Genomic DNA, 12,207 nt, shown 5'->3' with positions numbered 1-12,207 from the left:
AGAAAGAAATTTAGAAACTGAAGCATTAAAATTCAAATTTAGAATATTTGTGGTGAATTCAGAAGAAGGGTTCGGGAGTTCTCTTCCGATAAATTTTCGAAGATGAAATATTTAAAAGGTCACTTTAGGCTATATTTGAGTGCCTTAAGAGGGATTTGATTCAGGGCCCTCCCTGGGGGTGAGCATTCAGTTCCCCTACTGCTTTTTTTTTAAATTAATGAATACTGGAAAGTGTACCTCGTTTAAAAAATGTATCTACTTCACTGAAGTGGTTTTTTTATGGCTAATTTCAGCACCTGCTATCTTATAAAGACTTCTTTTTCAAATGAAGACTGTATGGGGGAATGGTGCCAGTAGTCGCCCATACCCTTCCCCCTCCCCTTCTTTTCTGGTTTGTTGGCGCTACCTTGTGTAGGCTTTCCGATCATATCTGATTTATGTTGCAAAAGTGAAATTCTTATGTCCCAAGCGATTTTATTGCTGCAAAAAATGTTTACGATTGGCAATAGACTAATGGCGGGGAGCCCCGAACGCTTTTACAACTAACATTATCCATTATCGTCTAAAATTGTGTTTTTGTAACTTCAGTTTCGAAATATTGCCGAAGGAGAGTTCCTGAACTTCATCCCTTCAATAATGCAGTCAAAAAGCATATAAACGTTATGGAAGATGGAGTACAATGTCGTTATGTTCAATTTCGGGGAGAGTTCAGAGCGCTCCCCCCCCACCTCTTTTGCTAATACTTTTGAAGGTCGCCCAATATTGTGATTTTGGGACTATCAGTTTGAAAAAATTGATCTAAGAGAGTCCTTGAATCCCTCTTTTCCCTGAACTTTACCAAATGGCCTATCATTGCTTTTTTGGATTTCAATTTAAAAAAAAAATCTGGCTCTCCCCCAGACCCCCCGTTATTGGCGGGTTTTACGTTTTTGGAGTTACGATATCAGAAAACTTAAATATTACAATTTAAACTAAGTTCATGTTGTTATAAAAGTCAAAAGCTTAATTTTTAAAATCGAACAGATTCCAAAACTGGCATATTTAAAATGTCCAACATTTATACACATAAATTTTTCCTTAAGCACACATGATGGGGGGGTGGGGGAGAGATTGGAAATATTTTCCGTCTTGAACACATCACCAAACTTGCACCCATGTGAACAGGAGCTTGTATTTTAACATGGCAAAACCTTTTAACTCTTAATTATTCTGCATGATGTTTCATTTCTGAACAACTTTACCTGTTATGACTTTTAATTCTTATTTCCTTTTCTGTTTTTAGCTCCAGCGCCTAAGAGGAGGCGTGTGGAGGTGGAAGAGGTCGTGGAGGAGGACGATGCCGTTGCCGGTATGTAAATAGCTATTTTTTTTTAATGTGCAGACAAGAGGGGAGGGGGCGAGATCCATGGGGTCTGAACCTCCCCCTTCCTGATAGGTCAGGAAGGGGGAGGTGATAGGTCACCTTTTCTTAGTTTTTGCACTTATATGAATCAGGGTTGGCTTTCTGCCGGCAGAAACTAGTTTTTGCCGTGCCAGTGGCAGAAACTGGTTATAACTGGTTAAAACCGGCAGAAACTGGCAAAAACAGAAAATTGTCTTAAAAACTAAAGTAATTACTAAATGATATTTGTTAAGGTAAACAAAAAAATGTAACTTGATTTTAAAAATGAAAATCCTATGGGTTCTTAGGGTAGAGGAGTGGCATACAGAATTAGACTAGCATTACTGTTTGTAATTTGCTCACAAATTGCTTCATCTAAATTGCTTGTGATTGAAATTATCTTGTGCTTCCAGAAGAAAGTGTCAAATTTTACTTGCCAATATTAATCTAGATTTTGTACCTAATATCACAGCTTTGCAAAACAAATTGGCCCCACTTCTCGAAACTCATTTTTCCAGTCGAATTTTTACCACTACTCTAGTTACTACATGATAGACTAGTTTAAAAAATATATACAATTTGAATGTTTTATGAATATTGCTTGTTCCTTGATGCATTGCCTACTAGCTCTTTTGTTGCAAGAATATTCTAAAGTTTCTCATTCGTGCATATTAAATTGAGAAACTATTTAGATTTTTGGAACCACCTTTTCCATGAAGCAACTGAAGGGTCCAACATTTGATTCTGAATTGTGATAATATTGTAAATTAAACTGTGCTTTGGTTAACAATTATTTTTTCCATGCATTTTCTACTGTCTGTCTATAGTTTTTTTTTGTCATTTTAACCGTCCCGGCAGAAACTTGCCAGCCCTGATATGAAGAGAATTTTGAGAAATGCAGGCAACTCCCTTTTTGTCCCAAGAATGCCTCCCTAGGCGACTGTTTAAATGAAATTGGCTGCAGTATTAAGGAATCTATATCTATTTTTATGAATATGAATAAAATACTTTCTAAAACGATTATGGTTTTGGACTCCCGATTTGTGGAAAAGGTCACGTTGGTTGATTGTTTGTGTATACAATGCTTCAAGTCAAGTATTCTGCTTTCTTCCACCATTCCACGCCAAGGGTTTAAGGCTTCTAAGAGTGCGAGAATGTCTGAATACTGGACATTGCGCCCATTATCTCAAAAATTATTTGGCAAGTAATAAGTAAAGTCTTCAGCGGTTTGAAGGATCTCCTGAAAGAGAAAGGTGGAAATTGGCATTTTCGTTCATTTTCAACCACATTTTCTTTTCTTTGTACCCCTGAAATGGCAGTCCTACCAGTAAAACAGACAGTGGCGGCGATTCCAGGGAGAGGGGGGGGGGGGAGTGGAATATCCGCCCGCACTTCTGGGGAAAGTTATCGTGCAAATAATTCATCAGACTTTTAAGAAAAACTTGAGTTAAGCAGTTAGATTTCCATCAATTATCTTGCCATGTAAAACTCTCGAAACCAGTAGTAAATATTTCATACTTAAACTTCCCCCTTTATTTCATTCTGCCGCTAAGAATCCAATAATTTTTGGTTGCCTTTTTTTTGCCCTCCCCCTCGCTTTTCAGTCCCAGACGCCACCTCTGAACAATCGCGTTACCGGATCGAGTTCAGCCTTGTGGCAGTTAGGCCTTTCCCGGCTTTCAAACATGACCAAAACATTTTATCAAATGATCATGCCGGGGCACAAGTTTCATTGTTGGAGCTCGCGGATTACTCGATTAGGTGTACAAGGATGATTATTTGGCTGTCTTATATGAGTATTGTAGTTGTGATGAAATTTAGTTCTATGAAATGTGTTGATAATTTGATTCATTCAAATAGGTGTGTCCGGAAATGAATTCAGAGGAAGGAGAGTAGAAGGCGTTGATGATGATGTGAGTGCCTCTTTTTTCTGATACTATATTGAAAATAATGATTAAAATATATAATTTTCTATCTTACTCGGTGAAAAGTCAAAATGAAGCAAATTTTCACTAAACATTTTTAATAGAGAAAAAAACCATCGCTGTAAGAACTTCATAACTGTAAAAAGTTACCACTCTTAAGCCAGGGTATAGACATGCATTATCTAGCAATACACTAGAATTGTCTATTTCAGCGGCAATAATATTAGAATAGAAATTATAATAGAATTAGAATAGAAATATTAATAGAATTGTTTATTTTCAGGGGGTTCGCAAAAAAAATATTGCAATGGCAGAGTTTTAACATGCCTGTTTCTTTTGAAGTTTCATGCTCAAGTGATTTATTTGATATCAAATAATTTCAGTCTCTCGAACTGACCACATGCACATTTCAGTCATTTTCACCTTGTTCAACTACGTCGTGCCTCGTTCTCATAATGTCGGAAGGGAAAGTGTTTGAGCACTTCGAAAGTACAGCAAAAAGCACGGACTATATCCAATGTTAAAAAAGTGTCGTCGACTAAATTTAGGTTTAATTCTATTAATATATGTGAAAAATTTGTTAAAATTCATAAATTGTACAACAAATTCAAGTAGCACTCCTGACTAAATTTAATTAGTTAATAACTTTGTTTAATTAGTTTTATTTCTTTGTTCAATACTTATGTTAGATTAATAACTTAAAAATATACACACAACTGGTGGAACATTGCTAAGGACTGATTCCAATGGGCTATGTAGCGCATAAAAAGGTAGCTGTAATTCAATGTCAAGTGAAATAAACTGATGCGAGAACTCTAGAATATTGCAATGACAATAATTTATTGTGCTCTGAAATCCGGAAGGTGTCTGTGTTCAAAGGACAAAACAATCATTTCGGGCTGAATACTTAAAAGTGAATAACTGTCATTACTGCCCCCCCCCCCCGCGTTTCGCCGTGAGAAGTCAATATGGGATATGATTACTATGGAGAGCAATGCAAGCTTCTACATGTTATGTGTTTCTATGCACAACATAATCCAGTAGCTGTTGGGGTAATTTATACCATCATCCTGTCAGTCACAGATAAGTATGTCCTTGCTTATTGGAGGGTGTTGTCGACCAGCGAGACTGCTCCCCAAAGCATCTCAAACATTTTCAATATGATTAAGATCTATAGAACGAGCTGGCCATCCGAGGGGTTGAATGTTTTAAGTGATCTAGACATTTCTGTACGGCGATTGTTAGTGACTTGTTACGTTGTCATGCATGAAAACAAATTTAGCCCCCACAAGGCAGTAGAACAACATTAATGAATCACTAGCCATCATAGTCTTGTTTGGAAGCACACGAGCGACCTACGGCCATTGATTATAATCCTACCCTCACCTTGACACAACTTTAGGATACTAGTCCTTTTCTTTCATGTTTGCTGGCTGGTATGCTGTACCACGCTCATCACAATAAGAAGACAGACTGAAGCTGCTTTCATCTGAGAATAGTCGAAAAACCTAGTCGACTTCTCTCCAAAGGCGATGCTGAAGACATCATTACAAACCAGCAAAACAGACTTGTAGACAATGGGATGTACAAAACAAGCTGGCGGGCATGTAATCTTACTGTATTCAAATGTCTAGCGGCATCTTTTCGGGATATTTGCTTTCTAGCAGCAGCAGGAAACCGTTTTGCTACCATAGAAGCTGTGCTACGCTGGTTCCTTTTCGTTGCTAGAACTAAGTACCGATCTCGTACTGACGTCATATTGCGTACGCGACATCCCTCGTGACATTTGCTACACATTCCATTTGCAGTGATTTCCAAACTCTTGAAACAACCCTGTGACTGACGTCGAACTCTCTGGCAACATCTTAAATTTTTCTGCCCTTCTTTGATGTTGCCAACCGCAAGGCCACCCTTAAAATCATCTAAGGGTTGTCGGGAAGACATACCGAAAAATGCAGGTTTGTCAAATGATTCTTTTGAACAACAATGTTCACCATGCGCCCAATCCTTTAAATCGCTTATCAGCGCTATCACGTGACCAGCAAAGTCATTAATCGAAAATTTGCATACTCCCAACATGTCGAACTTATACTAATTTCCATATATCCTTGCCTTCCATTTTGTGGTTGCTAACGCTGCTATTGCCATCCGTCCATAGAAATTGTCCACCATTGTATATAAGCATTTATTGAAAAATTAACCATCGAAATTCACTCTTTTCTATATAGTGAACCTTTTTAAAGGTCGCTTGAACGAGACTTGACGGTACAGACATTTTTAATCACCATTCATTCATGAGTAAATACCCTTAAAAATGGTATTGCAATGTAGTATAATATGATTTCAATCAAACTGCCCATTAATTACTATAAGCATAGTTGTGTTTCTATAAAAAATTTTAATGAGTGGAATTAAAAGACGTTTTTTGCGTAGTCTTCGGCTGAGTCGAATAGTAAACTTGATATTCGGCATATGGGCCGAATATTCGTTGCATCCCTAATACAAAGAATGCAAGTTATACTCGGGTGCTCACCTCCTAAGGGCATGGTTGCACCCCCTAAATACTGCAAAGACCTCCCCTCCTCCAAAAAAAAGTGAAAAATGCGCCTTAAAACAATGAACCGCAAAAAATTCAATGGCGCCGTCTGTGCCATGACCCCCTGTAGGTGTTCACCCCTGTTATATTTTGTATAGGGTTAGTGCTTTGGATAGTTTTGCTTTTATTGCTTGCATCAACCAGAATTCATGATCAGAAAGATGAACCACCTCCGAATCTCTATATGCTAGTGTTGCCCAAAAAAAATCCTTTCCCAGATATCAATAAGCAGAATGTGAAGAGCCAACCACAAAAAACAAAGCAAGAAATTCAACCAATTATTAAGTGATTAGCAGCTGTTTATAGCTCCTATCCGGTATGCAAGACGCCCGTCTGTAAAGTTTAATAAGTTAAATTGAATATTATTTAATTAAAACCATTGATAATTTTCTGCTGATACCAAAAATACAGGTATTTTACCTCGGCAAGTTCTGGTCTTTTGAAAATGCAAAATTGCTTATAATACTGGTATCCGGTATTGCAATCACTACTTGTCACTAACTTAAATTTGGAAGTCATAGAGCTGCAGGTTAATTAGCGGCACTATTTGGAAGTAGCTGCCTTCTCCAGAAAGCTGAACTTATCTTTTATCAATTTCAATTACAATGTTGGCTAATTTTTTTCAGCATATAATCATAGGTAAGGATGGTGTTTATAGATGTCAATCCTTGAAGACATATCAAATGACTAGTTTTCAAATTATTAAATAAAATACAAATTGTATCCAAATTACCCCCCACCTTCCTACATATGTGATTAAAAATTGAGCCATTTTCAGTGAACTGGCCATCGAAACGGGCATCGATAGATGCGTAATTTTTTCAGTCTTCAAGGCAACTAATCTAGCCGCCTTGGCTTTTATTTAATGAGTCAAAATTGTGCAAGTGTTTTTATTTATTTGTAAAAGCTCATTGGGTTTAAGACTTTCTACATTGTGCACTCAAATTCTGATAATTCTTGCATTTTAGCTCCTCGCCTTCATCGACAGAGCCATCATGCAGAGGGCGCGGCCAAGAAGAGATAGAGTGGGAGAGATGGAGGGCATCTTTACAAAGGTAAGAAGTCGTGATTTTAAGCAGAAGTTATCTGACAACATGATGCTCCACAAATTATCTCGCAGCAAGGAAGTCTACTCAAAAAGAGACTTTTTCGAGTGGCGTGTAGTGAAGTGGTGTTTTTGGATGTGCAAAGCAAACTAATTCAAACAGCTTGCTTGAGCAGTGCTCATTTTTTAACTCTTTTGATTTTTTAGCCTACTTTCCTAGTAAAAGTCGGAAAAAGAAGAAAAAAGCATGAAAGAAGGCTTAACACATCTCAAAAATATCGTGAAAAACAAAAAAAAGTCAAATAAATAAAATAAATATCAAAAAATTAAAATGGGAAAGTAGGAAATTGAGATGGGGAAAAATGTCTGTCGGTCTGTATATCCCCTTCTAATAACTTTTGAATGAATAGTCTATGATGTATTTATTTTAATGAGCTTATTAATTTTAATTATTTTTTAGTTTTGAAAGCTGTTAAAGATTTTTTTAATGGAAAAAAGTGTACTAGCTGCTTTGTTTAAAAGGTGCTGCTGTTTTATTTGTTTTTTTTATGCATCTAATTTTTTGAGATGAGTGAGGAATATTTTATTCCCAGAAATCAGCTTAAAATATTGGAAAAATATGTTTGAAACAATTTGCAATTTTAGCTATTTTTGAGAATATTGATCAGGTACTAGAAAGTAGTATGGGTATACGGGAAAGTAGGCTCGTATAGTTCTAGACAGAACTTCTTGTTTTCTTTTAGAGGAATGTAATTTAAATCTCAAAAAAGATAATTTAAATTCTTTCACTGGCTAAAGCTGTCTGGGGCTGAGAAAAATTTTAATCCTAAGATATAGCTATTTTTTTTGCTCCGCAGATGATTGAAATTCGGTATTTTTTGATCTTTTTTCAAAAAGCTCTAGAAAATTTATTTAAATGAGTTAGAAAACAATTTCGATCATCCTTTCATTTTTTTCTCATTTGCGTTTTTTTTTTGCAAACTTTATGCGCATAAATGAAAATTGTGTGCACTCTTAAATTGTCTTAGAGTTAAATCTGAATCACTGATTGAGAGTGATTGCTGACGGGATGAAATATTTACGCCACATCAAAGGGCGTCCACCATACCAGATAAAAAGGGAACTGCCTGGGATTTTGAAAATTTCAATGAGCATGCAAATTCTGGAAAGAATCGGAGGTAAATTTCAAGCTGGTTTGAAACACCGATGAACAACTGTTCCTTCAGTTTTGTAATGTCTTAAAAGCGCAACTTTAGAACATCTTTAATGAACATAGAGGCAGAGGATGGGGTTCGGGGTCCCCCTCCCCCTTCAAAGCTGAAGTATTCAGAACTTTGCTTTAGGTAATCTTTGGGAGACTTAACAATAAATGTTAGAAATTAAATTATTCAAACTTCAGTGATGAAAAGGGAGAACCATAAATTTAAGTCAAATTTAGTTAACTGAAGCGAATGAGTTCGGGGGGCGGGGGGGGGGGGTCCTCTCTTTCCTTCAAAAATTTCTCCATGCTGAAGCATTGAAATACTATTTTGGCTATTTTTAAGTGAGTTAAGAGTTAGGGAACTCGGGGGGTCTTTCTCGAAACATTTTCGAAATTGAAGTCTTAAAACTTTGGGTTGTCTTTGGCGATGTGGGAAGGGGAGTTGCTCTTTCAATAGAAAAATAAATCTTAAACAAACTTACACTGCCTTTAGTGTGCCTGCTTCATACAAGGATAGGGGACTATTCCGACGCTCAGCCCGAAAAAATTTTCGTTTCTGAAGTTTTAAGAAGTTTGTTTTAGGCAATCATTGGATGACTTAAGTGGGAAGGAAGTTGAAAGATTCTGTCAAAAGTTTCCGAAATGAAAGTATTAAAACTTTTAGGCTTTCCTTTTCTGGTTTGTTCGTGCTACGTTGGGTAGACTTTCTGATCAGAATTGATTTTGTAGCAAAAGTGAAAATCTTATGTCCTAAGCTTGCTGCAATAAAAATGTTTACGATCGGCAAAAAAGTAATGGCGGTGAGCCCCAAGCGCTTTTACCCCTAACATCATCCAACATCGTCTAAAATTGCCTTTTGGAACTGAAGACAAAAATCGTAATTTTTGGTGTGCACTTCCAAAATTTTTTCAATATTGAAATCACTTTTAAAATGTCTTTGGTGATATTAGGGTATCAGAAATTTCTCACGGAAAGTTTTCGAAATAGAAGTTTTTGAAGTGCAATTTTAGCCTATCTTTGGCGACATTAGGTGAGAAGGCAGAAGTTGGTGTTTTGGGATTGAGCTTGGAAAAATTGTGAAGTTGAAATCTTGAAGGCACAATTTCAGGTTATTTTTGATAGTCGAAATATGGATATAGTCCATATACGACGTACATTCTCAAACATTTTTAGACATAACATATGTCTCAAGCTTCATAAATGTTTACACTATGACATACTATGTAGTATGTGATAACATACAAATTATGTGTCACGGATTACTGGGAACAGAACTGCTTATACCTATTATTAAAAATCGCTACTGCCATTAAATGAAATTTTTATGTGTTGTATAAAATATATTATGTTTATAAATTGAAGTGATTAATATATATGAAATTTTGAAGATTTAAAAAAAAATTTAAAAAAAATCAGATTTAAATTTGAAGAATCAGGCTTTTATGATTAAAAAAAAAATTCTGGTGTGTATGGCCACCGTACTATACTATTAAGTGCTGATGCTAGATGTTTTTTTCTTTTTTAAACTGTTTGTTTTTTATTTTCTAGTACTCTCATGATGACCCCCTTTGTGATGAAATTGACCTCAACACAATGACCATCGTCAAAGACAGAGGTGAGAAAATCTTTTTTAAAATGTACATTACTTGAAAAGTTGCATGCATTATTGGAATAGGTACAACTAGCAGAAATACCCTGCGTTGCTTGGGTCAGTAATAATTGTGAGAAACAATCACTACCTTCTTTTGCTTTGTTTTAACTGAAAGAACTCAAAACACACACCGCTTTGACGTGATTAAAACTCGAGCTTCTTCCTTACACAAGTAAAACAGCGATGAGTATGAAGAACAAAATAGGATTCAGTTAGTAACGAAAGCACAAATGGTAGCATATAAAAATTTGAAGAATTTTTAAAACATGAACTAACAGAAGGAAAGATCACTAAAAAAACCTTGCTGCTCTTTATTTAATTAAATAGTACACACAAACAAAAAAGCTCGCTACTATGTTAACCAAAAAGTGCAAAAAGTAGTTTCCAAATGTTTAAATGACTTTAAACTCATGTTTGCTCCGGAGAAGCCTTGATTCAGAATTTTCGTTATGACTACTTTTAATATTGATGTTGTAAGGCAACGAATTTTTGTAACAATGGGTTTTTATTTAATTGTTTAATGGGGAAATTACATTACATTTACTGTTTACCATCATAACGTTTTTTAAGTTTTTAAGGAATAAATTATAGCCTAAGTTGTTCCCTGATAATGTAGCTATCGATGGTGAAAAATTTTTTAAAATCTGTCCAGTAGTTTGGAATTTTACCCCAGATAAACATTCATAAATACATAAGTAGCCATTTATGCATAAAGATTATCTCAGTTTTCTTTGCTCCTTTTTTTTTTTCTATTTTTCTGAAAGTAGTCTGACATTTTAAAGCGAGACCTTGCTCGAATTTGAATTTCGTGTCTTCTGATTTGACCAAAATCAGGGTGATAAAGATGTAAGGGGATTTTTTTTTCAATCGGGATGCATTTGTTAGATGCGGATGCATTTATTAGAGGATGCATTTGTTGGATGCGCTAGCATGCATTTTGTTTTTAATTTTTTTTTTAAATTTCCTCCTTATCGGATTTAGGGAAATAATATTGGATCTAGGAAAATAAAACCGGATTTATCGAAAATGCTGCCGTAGTGCATTTTCTTATATACCAATTTCAATTTGAACTTCAAATAGGTTTGCATCAGTTTTTTTGAAATAAAATAATTATGAATTAACTAGCCACACTTATAAAATCACTGGATAAAAGTATCAGCCGCTTTTTGAAATCAAATTTGAAAGAACAGAATCATTACATTACCAGACCATGTCAAAACCATCCTTCATTAAAATCAGTGCCGTTTCATAAAATAAAGCTTTTAGAAAACATCAGAAATGGAATAAGGTAGTTACGCTTCGTAAAAAATTGCAAAAGACATTGCAAATTCCAAAGTTATATATTCCGCTCCACAAATCTTTCCACAAATGTCATTTCACAAATTTTGAAACTAATATTCAGAATATATCTATATATTAGCACTTCAGAATGAGTTTTATCTGCAAGCAATATTTAGGCACCAACATTACAATTAGTTATTCCCAAATAGTGCATTATCATGCACTTTTGCAATCTTCATGGTTTGCATAACAGCTGCATTTTCAAGAGCCACCTGGTATTCTCTGTTCATTATGATTACTAATTCTAAATTTAAAAGCTTTGAATTAAGATGGAAAGATGAAAAACTTCCCAAATTTAATTTGCCTAACCATTTTTATTTTTATAAGGCAAAACAGGGATTTTTCAAGCTTCAAAACCTATTGTTTACTTTTGAAAAGTAGTGCGGTTTATACAGAATTGGGTTATTTAGGTCGGCGTTATAATGGTCTTCTACTGCATTACTTTGCTGTATTAGTTATTTAGTAATACATTATAAAATTATAGTGCATCACTTTTGGGTAATAAATGAACAGTATTACTATGATTAATAACTTTTGTATTAAAAATATTGTTGTTAGTTTTTAAAAATTCCCTCCCGTTTATTTCAAATCTTAGTTGCAACCAGTAAAACAGTAAAATCAGTTTCAAGTTATTTCTATTATCTGTTGATTATCATTGCTAATCATTTTAGCTTCAGTGAAAATCATTCAAGTTAAGTACTAGATTGATTTCTTACTTTTCTCTCGATTACATTGTCAGAACAAAAATCCCCTAATATTTTGTAAATTTAGTATTTCCGCAAGCAGAGTTCCTTCTATTGTGAGAAATCGGAAAGTCGTAATAAAAGTACAGAAACTTGCAGAAAACCCACTCAAAAACATGAAATGGAATTACAGTTGGCAAAAATTAGTTTCATTTTAATGTCTTAAGGAGATTTTTATGATAAACTAAAATTGTTTCTACATATCGAAATTTCTATATATCGAATTTTATTCCCGCAATTTGCCACTTCCATATATGGAGGTCCGACTGTAAATATCAATATATATTGTGATATAAATCGACTGATATATGCATGCCTCCCTTG

Source organism: Uloborus diversus, unplaced genomic scaffold (genome assembly GCF_026930045.1).
Source record: "Uloborus diversus isolate 005 unplaced genomic scaffold, Udiv.v.3.1 scaffold_16, whole genome shotgun sequence".
NCBI lineage: Eukaryota > Metazoa > Arthropoda > Arachnida > Araneae > Uloboridae > Uloborus > Uloborus diversus.
Note: the sequence above shows the minus strand (reverse complement) of the source record.